The sequence below is a fragment of the Dama dama genome, chromosome 21, assembly GCF_033118175.1.
Source record: "Dama dama isolate Ldn47 chromosome 21, ASM3311817v1, whole genome shotgun sequence".
Lineage (NCBI taxonomy): Eukaryota > Metazoa > Chordata > Mammalia > Artiodactyla > Cervidae > Dama > Dama dama.
Window position 1 is genome coordinate 73,709,659 of NC_083701.1, and position 16,979 is coordinate 73,726,637.

General features: G+C 41.3%; 1 protein-coding gene across 6 annotated transcripts in view; it reads right to left on the reverse strand.

The window, feature by feature from the left end:
• Window positions 1–16,979, reverse strand: part of WWP1 (WW domain containing E3 ubiquitin protein ligase 1) — a 131,571-nt gene that overhangs the window by 99,104 nt on the left and 15,488 nt on the right. For 5 of the 6 annotated variants that reach the window (XM_061123831.1, XM_061123829.1, XM_061123830.1 and 2 more), the window contains exon 2: window positions 7,864–7,958. The gene's annotated coding sequence lies outside the window, so the exon portion shown is untranslated. Of the gene's footprint in view, window positions 1–46; window positions 109–7,863; window positions 7,959–16,979 lie in introns of all 6 variants that reach the window. The other variant, XM_061123828.1, reaches the window with a different exon arrangement.

A 16,979-nucleotide genomic window follows, 5' to 3' on the forward strand; every position in this document is an offset into this window, starting at 1 on the left:
GCCTGTAAAGATTGTTAGAACTACAGGAAGAAACTGACAAACTGACCATTGATGTGGGTGATTTCAACACACGCTGATTTTCTACAGATCAAGTGAATCAAAAAATACCTAAAAACAAAATGATGAACAAGAATTTAATGAACAGAACCTTATATCTGAGAAAACAAACATTCTGAGAAAACATTCTTCTCAAGGATACATGGGACATATAGAAAAACAATATACACATTGGGAGGTAACAAAAATGTCACTAAATTTCAAACAATATGTAGAATTTTGTACCTGGGTGCTGGTCAAAATGCAGTTAAAAATCAGTAATGAAAGATAAATTTTTTAAATACAAAGAGAAAATAATAACACTTCTAAATATAGCATGAGTTGTCAGAAACCGTAATGCAAATTTTTCTAAAAATACTAAAAACTGGACTCCCCGGGAAGAGTGGTTGTGAGCCCACCTGCCAATGCAGAGGACACAGGTGAGGTCCCGGTCTGGAAAGATACCACACGTCAGGAGCAATTTAGCCCAGAGGGCACAAGTTCTGAGCCCGCACTGTAGAAACCTCCAGCCCCAAGGACTGAAGCCCTCCTGCCCCAGGGCACGTACTCTGCAACAAGTGAAGCCAGCGCAACGAGAAGCCTGCATGCCTCAACAAGAGCGAAACCCCTGCTCACTGCAACCAGAGAAAGCCCTCGAGTAGCAACGAAGACCCAGCACAACCAAAAATAAACAATTAAATACAAGTAAAAAAATAAAAATGTTCTGTTGTTTAGCTGCAAAGTCATGTCCGACTCTTTGTGACCCCATGGACTGCAGCATATCAGGCTTCAAAAAAAAACACCTAAAAACTGAATGTAACTGAATTAAAAACATTTTTGGAATACAGTAAATGTTACAGTTTCAGGCAAATCTATTGCCTTAATGACTTGTACTAGGAAAAGAAGAAAGGCTGAAAATAAATGAGTTAACAGGACAATCTGCTAAATGAGAAAGATAGTAATCAGTAAACCCTAAGAAAGCAAAAGGTAATAAAAAAACAGAAATTAGTGAAGTAAAAAAAGGTAACAGAGAGGATCAACAAAGTCACAGTTCTTAGAAAATACTAAAACAAATAAATGTCTGCCAAGATTTGGTGAAGGGTAAATAAAATGAACGCCCTCATGGAACGCCCTCGTGGATCACAGCCTGGTTGTGTAAGGAGCTCGTGTAACTCAATGAAGCTGTGAGCCATACAGTGCAGGGCCACTCAGGACGGATGGGTCACAGTGGAGACTTCTGACAAAATGTGGGCCGCTGGAGGAGGGGACGGCAGCCCACTCCAGTATTCCTGCCACGAGAACGCGTGAACAATACGAAAAGGCATAAAGATATGACAAGTGGAAGATGAGCCCAACATGTCAGAAAGTGTCCAATATGCTACAGGAGAAGAGCAGAGGTCAAACCATTCACCGTCACAGCAATTCAAGTCTCTGCCCCAACCTCTAATGCCCAAGAAGCTGAAGTTGACCGGCTCTATGAAGACCTACAAGACCTTCTAGAACTAACATCAAAAAAGATGTCCTTTTCACCACAGGGGATTGGAATGCAAAAGTAGGATGTCAAGAGATACCTCGAATAACAGGCAAGTTTGGCCTTCAAGTACAAAATGAAGCAGGGCAAAGGCTAATAGAGTTTTGCCAAGAGAACTCATTGGTCATAGCAAACATCCTCTTCCAGCAACACAAAAGACAACTCTACACGTGGACACCACCAAATGGTCAATACTGAAATCAGATTGATTTTGTACTTTGCAGCTGATGATGGAGAAACTCTATACAGTCAGCAAAAACAAGACCTGGAGTGAACAGTGGCTCTGACCATGAACTCCTTATTACAAAATTCAGGCTTAAACTGAAGAAAGTAGGGAAAGCCACTAGGCCATTCAGGTATGCCATAAATAAAATCCCTTATGAGTATACACTAGAGGTGATGAATAGATTCAAGGGATTAGATCAGGTAGACAGAGTGCCTGAAGAACTATGGACGGAGGTTTGTGACACTGCACAGGAGGCAGTGACCACAACCATCCCAAAGAAAAAGAAATGCAAGAAGGCAAAGTGGTTGTCTAAAGAGGCTTTATAAATAGCTGAGAAAAGGAAAGAAGTGAAAAGCAAAGGAGAAACGGAAAGATATACCCAACTGAATGCAAAGTTCCAGAGAATAACAAGGGAAGATAAGACCTTCTTCAATGAACAATGCAAAGAAGTAGAGGAAAACAATAGAATGGGAAAGTCTAGAGATCTCTTCAAGAAAATTGGGAGATATCAAGGGAACATTTCATGCAAAGATGGGCTCAACAGAAGATAGAAACAGTAAGGACCTAAGAGAAGCAGAAGAGATTAAAAAGAGGTGGCAAGAGTAAACAAAAAAGATCATAATGACCCAAATAACCATGATGGTGTGGTCACTCACCTAGAGCCAGACACCCTGGAATGTGAAGTCAAGTGGGCCTTAGGAAGCATTACTTCGAACAAAGCTACTGGAGGTGATGGAATTCCAGCTGAGCTATTTCAAATCCTAAAAGATGATGCTGTGAAAGTGCTGCACTCAATATGCCAGCAAATTTGGAAAACTCAGCAGTGGCCACAGGACTGGAAAACGTCAGTTTTCATTCCAATCGCAAAGAGGGGCAATGCCAAAGAATGTTCAAACTATACAATTGCATTCTTTTCACATGCTAGTAAGGTTATGCTCGAAATCTTCAAACTAGGCTTCAGTAATATGTGAATTGAGAAGTCCAGAAGTACAAATTAGGTTTAGCAAGGACAGAGGAACCAGAGATCAAATTAACAAAATCTGTAGGATCATAGAGAAAGCAAAGGAATTCCAAAAAAATATTATTTCTGCTTCATTGACTATATGAATCACAACAAATGGAAACATTTGGAAACAAGTGGAAAACTCTTCAAGAGATGGGAATACTAGACCACCTTACCTGTCTCCTGAGAAACCTGTATTTAGGTCAGGAAACAACATTTAGAATCTCACATGGAACAATTGAATGGTTCAAAATTGGGAAAGGAGTATGTCAAGGCTATATACTGTCACTCTGCTTATTTAAGTTCTATGCAGAGTACATCATGTGAAATGCTGGGCTGGAAGAAGCACAAGCTGGAATCAGGATTGCTGACAGAAATATCAACAACCTCAGATATTTGAAGATGATACCACTCTAACAGCAGAAAGTGGAGAGGAACTAAAGGCCCCTTGATGAAAGTGAAAGAGGAGAGTGAAAACGCTGACTTAAAACTCAACATTCAAAAAACTAAGATCAAAGCATCCTGTCTCATCACTTCATGGCAAATAGAAGAGGGACAAAATGGAAGCAGTGACAGATTTCATTTACTTGGGTTCCCAGATCACTGCTGATGGTGACTGCAGTCTTGAAAAATTAAAAGACACTTGTTCCTTGGAGGGTCTTCCCTGGTGGCTCAGGAGGTAAAGAATCCTCCTGCAAAGCAGGAGACCTAGGTTGGATCCCTGGATTGAGAAGATCCCCTGGAGAAGGGAATGGCTATCCACTCCTGGATTCTTGTCTGGAGAAAAGGAAAGCTATGACAAATCTAGATAGCATATTAAAAGCAAAGACATCACTTTGCTGACAAAGGTCTACAGAGTCAAAGCTACGGTTTTTCCTAACCATGTACAGATGTGACAGTAGAACCATAAAGAAAGCTGACTGCTAAAGGAGGCTGACTGGGAGGCTAAAGAATTGATGCTTTTGAACTACAGTGCTGGAAAAGACTCTTTAGAGTCCCTTGGACTGTGAGGAGATCAAGCCAGTCAATCCTAAAGGAAATCAGTCCTGAATATTCACTGGAAGGACTGATGCTGAATCTGAAGCTCCAATACTCTGGCCACCTGATGCAAAGAACTGACTCATTGGAAAAGACTCTGATGCTGAGAAAGATCGAGGGCAAGAGAAGTGTGTGTCAGGGCATAAAACAGTTAGATAGCATCACTAATTCAATGAGTTTGAGCAAACTCCGGGAGTTTATTAAGGACAGGGAAGCCTGGCATGCTGCAGTCCATGGTGTTGCAAAGAATCGGACACGACTTAGTGACTGAATAGAAACAACAACAAATAAGGTGAAACAACATAAAGAGGCCGGACACATGTATATGTATGGCCGAGTCCCACTGCTGTCCGCCTGAAACTATCCCAACATTGTTAATCGGGTATCCTTCAATACAAAAAAAGTTTCCCGAAAGACCTACACATCTAAGGACATACTAATATAACAGATGCAGCAGTGCAGAACTGTGAGAAAGGAGAGACAATTACATGGTCCTGATATTATCTATAATGGAAGAATTAAACTTGATTCCTACCTCACATCATATACAAAATCAATTCAAGATGGACTAGTGATATTAGTATAAAAGGCAAACTTTTAAAAGAAATCACACTTATTGTTTTGCATCCTCCCAAAAAAGAAAGATTTCTTAAGCATACTAACCAAAGAAGAAAAGAATGAATGAATATTTTGACTGTGTGGAAACTGAGAACTTCTATTTAGCATAAAACATCATTAAAAATAGACAACTAAAAGACAAGCCACAAACTGGGAGATATTTACAAAATGTAAAACTGAATAAACGTTAGTAATTAAACTATGTAAGAACCTTGACAAAAAAATTAAAACAAAAAACCACAGTAAGCAAATGTGGGGAAAAAAAAAACTGAATAGAAATTTTATAGACATGGAAACTTGTTTGGCCAGAAGTATTTTTAAGAAATACAGAAGCTCAATTATTCATCAGAGAAATACTAGTTAAGACCCCAAGAGATGCTATTTTCAAACTCACAAGAATGGTAAAGACTAGGAATTTTGACCAAATAATGGAAAGAAAAAAAGGTGGGGCAGTGGTGACTCCTTACACACTGCTACTAGTTGTTTAAACTGGCAAAGCTTAAACTGCTGGTAGGTATTAAATTTGGTAAACTTGTTGGAAAACAACTTGGCATTATTATATAAAGTTGAACATTTGTATGTCCTTAATGAACAATTCTAGGTACATACTACAAAAATTTTTGCACTGATACTTGTTCCAAGTTTAAGCATTCTTCATAATAAAAGCCACCACCAATATGCTCAAACGTTCACTGGCAGAAAAATGGTTAAAAGAATTAGGCTAATACACAATGGAACATTATACAGTAGTGAGAATGAATGAACTATAGCTGTAGGCAACAACATGAATGGATCTTAGAAAACGTAATAGTAAATAAAAATAGACAAACAGGAGTTCAAAGTAGTAACATCTTTCTTTCACCGAGTCCCACCTCCAAGACTTAACGATCTACACTGAGCATCAGGAACGACTTCCAATTCTTAATGACAAAGAAGAAATGAATTCTTTGGGCAGTTACCATAGCCTCATTTTTTGCTATGTATTTCTTCTGAAAATGCTACAATTACACAACGGAAAAAAGTTTAAAAATCCAGAAACATGGGAACACTGTGGATCCTGCGTCTCAAAAGCTTATGTGATCAGTATGAACAACTGAATGGGCCCACTGGAGAACTGCTGAGGTGCAAAGGGCAAGCAAACAACAATCACCACTCTTCAAGGAGGACACTATGATCTAACTGAAACATTCTTCACAAATTCAAGAAAACTAGTGTGTGGAGATACACCTGGTGACACTTCTGCACTCTGAGTAAGGAGCTTTCTGTTATATCTGGTACAGCAATATCCACATCATACAAAAGTAAGTCTCCACGGTCATTTTCTTGTTATAAATGTGAATATGCACTGAGCCTTTTCTATCATTATTTTATGATGCTTGGGTATTTTCATTGAAATATAAAGATCTGTTTATAAAATAAGACTTTTCTTAAAACATCATTTGTGCAACCTTTAAAAAGACTCTAAACATAATATTAAATTCAAAATAAAGAAACATATCTGTGGTGATACTATTTTTTTAAAAAGATAATTAAAAAAAATTGAAAATGGCAGTTACTTCAGGGGTTGAGGAAGGGCAGGAATATATAGTAACAGAGGTACTCACAGGCAGCTCTTTAACTGTGTTGATACTGACCCAGTTCTGAGCAGAGTAACTGGTTCCCAAAGGTTTGCTTTTATTATTAACTTCTGTATGTTACAATCTGGAATTGGCATGTTCAAATTACAGAATTTTAAAAAGTGTAAAAAATACATGATGACAAGGAAGTAGATATAGAAAAGTGTAGATCACTAATTCATCAGATGAGGTAGGGAGTATGCCTGCAGCCTGATAAGGCAGACAAGGAAAAGTCACAGCGTTCCCACAGATGGTGTGTAATTAGTCTTCCAAGAAAAAGGAGGTACTTCTTCCCCTGAACAGTAAATGAGGGATCGAAGGATAAGTGAAGATATGAATTAATCTGGAGGTAGATTAAAAGAAAATTGAGGGACTTTATTAGTGAATTAGACCGAAAGGTCACTGCTGAGGATAAAGACTGAGGATAAGTTATTTAAAAAGAATTGAAGGTTTAAAACACTGTGCAGACTGTGAAACTGCCAACTAGGCAAAAGACTGTTTGCTCTAACTGCTTAAAACTTTTTCTGTACCCATATTTCCACCCCCAAGCTATTGCTCTCTTTGTTCTATACAGACCAGTCCTTGGACTCTAGAGTTCGTGCCTCTAGTCACCAGTAACTGAAAATTTAAACTGCAAGTGACCAAAATGGTTCAAAAATGGTACTACTTTGCCTTAACAGGCAAGATACACAGCACACAAAATCATCTACTTCAACAATTAGCTTTCATACTTCGTTTAATAACAAAGTTGCATGGCACTTAAGGGCTTCCCAGCGGGTGCTAGTGGTAAATGCCTGCTAAGTGCCTGGCAATGCAGGAGACCTAAGAGACACAGGTTTGATCCCTGGGTAGGGAAGATCCCCTGGAGGAGGGCATGGCAACCCACTCCAGTATTCTTGCTGGAGAATCCCATGGACAGAGGAGTCTGGCGGGCTATAGTCCATAAGGTTGTAAAGAGTCAAACACGACTGAAACGACTTAGCAGGCATGCACGTGGCACTTAAAATACACATAAAGTACTGCTATATACATAATTTTTTAATGTGCTAACAAATTTTTTATTGATGTATAGCTGATGTGCAATGTTATGTAAGTTATAGATGTACAGTAGAGTTTCATAATTTTTAAAGATTATACTCCATTTATCATCATTATAAAATAGTGGCTGTACTCCCATCTGTACAGATATATCCGTGTAGCTTATTTTATACATAACAGTCAACACCTCTTAATCTCCTACCCTTATACTGCTCCTCCTCCTTCCCTCTCAACACCAGTAACCACTAATTCGTTCTCTGTATCTCTGAGTCTTTCTTCTCTGTTACATTCACTAGTTGGTTGTATTTTTTAGATTCCACATATAAGTGATATCATACAGTATGTCTTTGTCTGACTTATTTCACTGAGCATAATACCCTCCAAGTTCATCTGCTGATACAAATGGCGAAATTTCATTCTTTTTTATGGCCACTTAATACCCATTGTATAGATATACACACACACACACACACATCATATCTTCTTACTGATAAGAAGATATGATATCCACTTATCTGTTGATGGACACTTAGGGTGCTTCTGTATCGATATAAATTCTTTAATATGAGCATTACAGTAACACTATGTGAGTAGGGAGGTACTATTTCCATCTTATAGATGAGAAAACTGGCTCAGAAGTGTTAAAAGTCCACAACCATATTTTTTATGACAGTGCATTCTTGGTCTACATAGGTATACTTAACGATCAACATGTCTGGAGTTTAACTGCTAAATATAGTCTTAGTTAATCACTTACTTTGTACCAGGAACTGTTCTAGGTACTGGAGATATAAAGATGAGTAAGACACGGTTCCTTCTTCCACGGAGCTCATAGTCTAGTGAGGAGACAACCTGTAAACAGATAAAACAGCTTTCACTGTGGCAGTTACTAAAACAGATGCAAAATGGCAACCACTACATCTAGGGCACAGAATAGAAAGTGGGTGATTCAGTCAGGAAGAGTCACAGAGAAGGAAACCTTCGAATAAACTGCGTGTTAGAGTGCAATTCTTAAAGAACTAATCACAGAAAATATGGAGCATTCAGAGAACTGTTGGTAAGACTGGTGCAAAGTGAGCAGACCCACAGGCAAACAGTAATCTGAACTACAAAGAACCCTATGGGATAGTTCATATGGTATCCAAAACAAAGCACAGTAGTTTAAAGTTTATCCTGAAGGTAACACTGACAGGTTTCCATAGCAAGAACTGCATTTTAGAAGAATGACTTCGATCTGAAGCAGAGCACCGGCTGTGAGGAGAAAGCTCAGCATACATGTAAGATCTCTGACAGATGATTATGGATAGCTGAGTCTTAGAAGGAAGGAGGACTCCACACAACTAAAATGTCCCACTTCGCTATCTGGGTGGATAATGGAGCTATAACCAGGATAGGGAAGAGAAGAGGAAGAGAAGAGGAACAAACAGAAGAGGAACAAACCCACAGAGTTTTCAAAGAGCCAATTCTGCACTCAGACTACTTGAATTTCATTTCCAATTCTGCCACTTAAACAGCTGTGTGACCAGGCATGGCAAAAGAAAAAAACAGAAGTCTGAGTTTTTACAAACTTTCGAGTGAATTCGTTACTCGTCCAAATGAACTTAGGTCATAACGTATATGGCTAGTTATATGTAAGCTGATTATGTCCAGTTTAATCCTTTAAAAATACCACAGAGTTGTATAAGAGCTCATTGCTATTCAACTGCAAACAACAGTGAGAGTCCTGAATGTAGATAATAAACGACATTTCCAGTCCTCCAAGGTTACAGACCTATCAACGCCTCACTCAGAAAATAGATCTTAATTGCCTGCTTACTTTAAGATGTCATTCTTGAGTCAGAAGCAAAATTTTTTTTTTAAAAAATCCAAGAGATCTGATTCATTTTGCATACTATGCACAGCATTATGGATTAGAAAAGCCAGAGAAATATCATCATGTATCCATCTGCCTGGATCAATTAATAAATATACTTAGTGACTGCCCAGTCTATTAAAGTGGGTATGGTAAGGACACAAAAGTGGTAGAAGACCAAGTCCCCATTTCCACACTAGTACTCTAGTTTGAGGACATTAATACACAGGTAATATCCCAGCAACAAGCCAGGGTGGTACATACCAGCTGCTAAAAAAAGTTAGTCCAATGGACATGGAACTTGAAAGGTTAAAAAGCCAGTTAGGCAACAAAATTAAAAATTTAAAACTCAACTTAAAACTCAATGAATTTTAACAATGAATTAAAATTTAAAACTCAATGAATGTGGCAAAGACAAAGACAGACCATCCAGGCTGAGTCCTCCTTCATGGGAATGTCTCAGTCCTGGGTACATGGGGACCGTAAAGGATAACCTTAGAAAACAATGCAATGGCTCTATCTGTAGAGACAGCTTTCGGATGTATCTCAAGAGTATTTCACTAGTAGAATCCTGATATAATAAAGCACACTTCTGTTAGATTTAACAGTTTCTGTAGGACCAAAATATTCAGAAAGGAGAGACCCATTCTACCTGGGCTACATATCACCAGGCCTCGGTTTCAAAGCCCAGGTGACTCCACGTGGGCAGAAGAGGAGAGGAAGGAGGAAAACCTTTCTCAGTACCCAGTGCCTTTCAACTTCAGAATCGTTCCCTTTTATCAAACTCTCCGAATGATCACCACTGCGGCCTCCTATGATTCCGAGATTACTTCTGCCTTCCTGGGCGGCCTCCTCCCACTTGAAGCCGCCACCCTGCTCCAGCCTCAGCATCGGCGCCAAGCCTGGGTCTTGCCCCCTTCCATCTCACCGACGGCAGGGGTGACCCCGTGCCTGGCTCCGGGCAGCTGCGTCCAGCACTGCACTGCCTCTTCAGCGCCTGTCCACAGAACTCAAGCCCCTCGGACCCCCAGCTCTCCGCTGGCTGAGAGCACCCCTACCTGTCTGTTCAGCACTTACCAGTTACACATTCACATTCCCATCTCAAGGAAACAGGCCAAGTACAACCACTTCCAATTTTAACACTGCAACATTAACATTATTCTCTTTTGATTGAGCTGAATTTTATTTTTTTTTTAGGATAACTGCTTTACAGTCTTGGCTTCTGCCAAATATCAACCTGGTCAGGTACGTCCCCCACCTCGGGAGCCTCCCTCCCCACCCCTCCCCTCCTGGTTGTGACCAAGCCCCGGATGGAGATCACGAGTCACACAGCAAATGCCCACTGGGCATCTATTCCACATGTGGCAACATACATGTCCATGTGACTCTCCCCACACGTCCCCCTCCTCCTTCCTCCCTCACGCTGTGTCCGTATTTCTACTCTACTTCCTACCCTCTGGGATAGCTCTCATGGTACCCAAAACAAACAAAGCACAGTAGTTTAAAGCTTACCCTGAAGGTAACACTGACAGGCTTCCACAGCAAGAACTGCATTTTAGAAGAATGACTTCGGCAGAAACGGGTCCAGATTTAAAATAACAAGTTTATCTGAACCAGAGCACGGGCTGTGAGGAGAAAGCTCAGCATCCATGCAAGATCTCTGACAGACGATTATGGATAGCTGGGCTTTCTTCCCAGGAGCGCTCAGCCACTGTGCCTCTTCCTCCACCTTCAAATACCCTTGGTGCTGAAGTCTCAGTATGTACTTCTAATTATTTGGGATAGAAGCCAGATGATTTCTTAAAAACTTTACCTGTCCACACTAACCTCTCTGTATAAACTTCACTGATTAATCCTTTAAAAGAAAAACACAGGAATTTCACCCCCCTGATAATCTGCAAGTGCCACTGAGTGAGAAGGAATAACGCTTGTGAACCGTGCAGCTCAGTGACTTGAAGAGCACTTGTGGTACCTGCCAGATAATGGACTGAGGAAGACCGGCACCCACAGGGACTTTTTATCCTCCAACTGCAGTCTGGGTGTTTTGTTTTTAATCTAAAAGTGCCTATTTAATCCCAGGATCTAATAACCACAGCTCTCCCACCTTCCTGTACTCTGAGTAACTTCAGAGTTTATTCTAGTGCGCAACACAAGCCAGTTCACGGGAGGAGCACAGGAGGCGTATTTTTTTTTTAATGAGGAAAATGTATTTATCTTCACAATGTCGAATTTCCTATGTCTGTATTAATATCCGACTCTCATCATTCTCTCCACCCGGTTTCAGATTTTCACACTACGTGACCACTATGCTCTCAACTTACTCTGTTAAACCAATCTACTCAAACAGGTACCTAATTAATAAAAATTTCTTTTCCTCTCTCAAATTTTCAAATACTTGTATTGTTAACTGCATGTCCCTTGCTGAAACAGTCAAAAGCCTTGCTGAATTTTACCTTATGCCTCCTTAAATTATCACAACACACACCCTTACACCTACTGCCCACTAATTTCCTGCAATTTATTTCCTCGTTTATTTCCTACAACTTCACTCACTAAAAATTCACATCCAGTATCTAGTCAAACTACTTAACTCTCTTTCTCATTCTCATTAATTCCAATTAAGGTAATTCTTGATTCTGGGTACTTTAAATTCTATCTACTTCTTTGCCTTAAAACAGTTTTCCATCACAAAGAGGCTCCAGTCATAACACTAAGCGTGACTGGAGCAACTTAACTAGCTCCGCTTTTCCTATCAAGTTGCTTGCCCCCTGTCAGTAAGACACAGCTACAATCACCCACCCAAAGCAAGACTAACCACTTACCCTTCCAAACAGAATGGGTTTCACGTAAGCTTCAAATCAGCAAAATTTACAAGATCTTCCCGTCCGTACAGAACGCAAATTCCTTTCCCAAAAAGCAATAAATAATCAACAACACACTGTACCTCCTGGTGGCTCAGACCAGGAAGTAAAGAATGTGCCTGCAATGCAGGAGCCTGGGGTTTGGTCCCTGTGTCGGGAAGATCCCCTAGGAGAAGGGAATGGCAACCCACTCCAGGATTCTTGCCTACAGAATCCCACGGAGGGCTACAATCCACGGGGTTGCAAAGAGTCAGACATGACTGAGCGACTAACGCTTTTACTTTCCACTGGAGGCTAAGGTAGCAGTAACTATACCACAAAAAGTAAAGGCCAGTTGAGAGATCAAATATCAAAGATATTTCCATTTGAAGCTGACAGAAATACTGGGTTTTGCCCTTTTCCAAGTCAGAGGTTAGTAAAAAACAAAACTAAACTTACAGCAAACTTAATATAAAACTCTCAACATCTAGCAACGTTAGAAATTACAAGAAACCCAACTCAGATCCTGTCAACAAGTAAACTTTCACTGGTAGAAGTCCTTGGGGATGGGAGTAGGGGGAAGAGAGTAACAAGTGACTGAAAATAAACCATCACTTACCAGAGCCAAGTCTAAATTTGAACTTCTGCGCCCACCTTTACCAAGAGACAGCAAACAGTAGTTACGAGAGTAAACTCTGCAGCCAGATTGTCTAGGTTCAAATCCTGGTTCCACTACTGGCAACCTCCTTCATCCTACACTGCCTCAGCTTTTATATCTATAAAATAAGAAAGATAATGGTACCTACCTCATAGATTTATCAAGAGAATTAAATGAGTTAATATTGTCAAATGGCTAAGAAAACTGTCTGGCTGACAAAGGCTTAATAAATAAACTGACATAACCTTTGACAAGTAACTTAACCTCTCGCAGCAGCAGATGTCTTAGGAGAGATTACCATTATATAAGCACTTTGTGAATTATAAAGTAATATATAAATACTAAATTATTAAGCACATAACACAGAAAAACATTAAATATAAGACAATGGAAAATAAAGCATTTATAGAAAAATATAATCTTGCTTATTGCAATTCTATCAATAAATTTTTCTGAATAGTGAGGTTGCTTTTAAACTCAACTCTTTGGCCTTCTGAGACACTCACCCAATCTACCGTATTTTAGATAATTTCTGATGGAGATTCTTAGAAAAATATATTATGCAATACCCCGTCCTAGTATTGAGTCTCTGAAAATGAAACTACCCTCCTTTCCAAAGCGACCGAGTACCTACACAGCTTTCGTCTCCTAAATATACTCTCTCCTCCCATTTACACCCTCTTCTTTTTGGCCATCAAATCGACCTGAGGCTTATGTTATGAAAACAACAAGACGACAAAAAACAATAAAATGAAAAACCAAATACTTTGATCAAATAACCTCTTAAAGGAACAGCCAACCTTCTTTCTCGCCTCCCACTCACTTCTCCACCCATGCAGTCTGGCTGCCGCCTCACCCTCTGCTGAAACATCTCCCTCTTCCTCCGTGACCAAGTGGCGGCCACCTCACACTGACTCTCTCCTGCAGCTCTCTGTACCGTCAGATGGGGATCCAGTCAATATACGCGGACTGGGCCTCCACGCGCTCCCTATGAAATCCTGACTCAGGCCTCTAACCTTTCCGGTAAAAGACAATCAATTTGCCATGCGACAAACCAGAGCTGATCAGTAAACAAAGCAGGCAGCAGGTATCTGATAATCAAAGTGGGTATCAAAAATCAAATCAATAATCAAAGCAGGCATCTTTTACCACTTCTGAATTAAGTCATTCAGCATATAAATCTACTAATGTGTGTTTTCAGGTAGTGTGTTAGACACTAGGCATACAAAAATCATCTCAGATATGCTCTTTGCCCTCAGTGAGTTTATAATTGAGCTGTAAAGACACACCAGGCAATCAGCAGCGTCAAGCCCACTGACAGGGTGGTGCAGAGAATACAGCGGAAATACAGCGCGGGCTTCCCCAGGAGCAGTGGCTCAGTGGTAAAGAATCCGCCTGCCAGCGCAGGAGACGTGGGTTCAGCCCCTGGGTTGGGGAGATTCCCTGGAGAAGGCAATGGCAACCCAATCCAGTATGCTTGCCTGGGAAATCCCATGGACAGAGGAGCGTGGCGGGTTACAGGCCACGGGGTCACAAAGCGTCAGACGCGACTTGGTGATTAAACAGAAGAGGGGCATCTAAGTCAGAGTCTGTGGGACAGTGACGGTGTCTGCAAAGGCTTCTGAGAGACGGTTAGCAGCGGAGAGGAGCTGTGCAGGACTCCTCGGGAGCGCTGTACATATGAGAGGAGAGTGCTCTCAAGCCGTCTGGTACTCAGAGAAGACCACCACCATGGGCAGCGCTACATCCCTGGCTCTGCTCAGGAAAGTCTGTGGAGAGAGTTTCAAGAGGTGAAGCCTTAGGGAAGCGAGAAGCTGCCCCTGAAGAGCACCGAGGAAGCCACAGAGCGCAGTGCATCTTCAGCAGGAAGGACTCCCGCTCTGCAAGAACTGCTCCAACAGTGTTGTGGGGGAGCCTGACAGTGGGCTCGGCTGGAAAGGGACTAAAAACAGAGGAAGCAGCAGACAGCAAGGCCGGCATCTGTAATAACTGGTGGACTAATCAGACGCAGGGATAAAGAAAGAGACTACTTCTCACCACCTCCAATACCGCCTTCTCCTCCAAGCTTCATGATTTCTCACCTAGACTGCAGCGCGTGGTCTCCCTGCCCCACCTCTCGACTCCTCTCACATCATATGCTTGCATGCCCCTCACATCCATCCCCGATCCAGTGGTCAGAAAGAGCTTTCCAAAGCAGGATCATCGCAAACGCTCTTTCACCCTCCAAAGGTCTCTCATTTTAACTCCAATAAGGCCAAACTCAAACCCAGCTCCATGTGACCTGCTGCCCCTACAACTCCTACCTCTCTCCTCCCCTCTTCTCTTCTGTTTTCCCTGCTCCAGCTGACAGTCCCTCAGCTACCCCCTCAGCCTCAGGGCTCCACTCAAACATAATCCATTCGAAAAGAATCTCCACTTAGCCCAGGCACAGAAAGAGCCCACTCCTTCACCTCTATCACCTCACCCTATTTCATCTTTCCTAGTAATTCCCAATCATTTATGTTCAGTTATTTAATCCTCTTACTTCTACCTCCAACCTTGTATCTACCTCCAAGGGCAGAAATTCTATCTTATTCACTCCCAGAACGCAGGCTAAAGCCTGGCTGAGTGAAGGCCCCCCAAAATTATTACTGACCAATTGAGACAGGGCTGAGGAAATAGATGCTGGAGGTAAAGGTATGCATGACATCCCATAAGCAGGCGCTCAGGAACCACCTGAAGCCACCTGCGACGACAGGTGGTCTTTCACCCAGGAAAGGCCGCCGGCATACAATTAGCAGTACAGACAGAACCCAGGGAACAGCAATATTGAAAGGCTGGATGGTAGATGGAGACTGTGCACAGGGCCGGAAAACACCAAAAGTTTAAGACTTTGAAGGAGAAGAAAAATGGCTCAGCCCAGCAAGTACTCCAAGAAGACTACAGGGATGCCACCAGGCCCTCAGTAAGAGCAATCTTAACAGAGTGGGAGGCCCAGAGGCCAAAGGCTTCAGAAGCAAATGAACAGCCAGAAAACTCTTCAGATGTGTGATAATAAAGGAAAAGAGATGCAGTCTTAAAGGGAGGGGTACACAGCTTTGTTTTTGAAACCAGAAGAGACCTGAATGTGCTTTCGGGCAGGAAGATGCTGACATTACACAAAGACAATGATTGCTAAGGCAAGATCTCTGAGAAGCGCTGGCTGAGATTTAACACAGAGGCAGAAACACAGTCCTTACAACTGAGACCACAGAGAGAAGAATGCGTGAAAATGCAGGTATCTCCGAAATTGGAAAGTTTAAGGGATTAACTGCCAGCTCCTTCCGCGAGGCAGGCACTCTGAGGCAGTGGGGAATACAAGGGTCAATAAACAGACATCAATCCCTGTTTTACGAGGGACGAGGGATGTGGTAGGTAAGGAACTCAAGGCAGGCAGAAGCGCCCATCCCTACAGACGCGTGATTTCCTTTCTTTCCAATTCACCTTCACAGTTCACGTTTACAAGCAAAGACATGGCAGACCTGCTTAGAGCATAGGGTCTAGAAGAGAAACAGGTCTATTCTAGCTACTAACAAACTATAATATTTGTGGTTATTCAGATGCATTAAGTACACACACAATCTCTGCCACCTCTGTTCATTAAAATTCAGCTAGAGAAAATGACTGGTTTTCTCCAAAAAAAAAAGCAAAGCTCTTTATCCAAAGCCCACTAATGACACATTTCTAATCCACTACCAGCTTTCCTCAACCGAGCTACATGTCATAATTACCAGGGGACATCGCCAGTGGGCCCCAGTGCTTCTCACAGACACATCTGGGCACCAGTAACTTTGTACACGTTTTTCCTACTGCTTATCTACTTAATTTCTAATCATCCCACAACATTCAGCTCAAGCAAACATAGCACTGTAACCATGTTTTTTCTTTATCTGTGCCACTACACTGGAAATTTCTTTATTAATTCTCATCTTTATAATTCCAGCCCCTGGCCCACTGCTTGGCCCTTACTACACACTCAAAAAACATGTGTTGAATGAAGAGTCACAATGAATAAAATATTTAACCTGTAGAAATGGTTTAAGAGTGGCTATGTTAAACAGTATACTTATATAGCATAGAACTGAAACTCTTAAATTAAAATATTAAAGAAAATTCTATTCAAGTGGGACCATAAACCACCTGTACCCTCCCCCATCTTGGCTCGGATAATTCTGAGCACCAAGTCACGTGCACCTTACCAACATGACTGCATCTCCACAGCCCACAGTAAAGTCTCAGTAAAAAAAGTTCAATACAAAAGTAGAGGGTAATTGTTAGCTAAAATGATCATTTGACGTATTAAATACTCAAATATCCAAAAATATATTGACAAGAGAAGAGCTCATGAAACTCAGTACTTTCTGTCCCTAACTATTCAAAATAATTCAGAAGTCACACTCTCATCCCCAAACTATACATAGAGCAGATTCTAAAAGTCTGGGGGAAAGACAGCTACTTAGAATATGGTACAGATTTTCCCAACAGAGATGTTATATAAGTGCTGG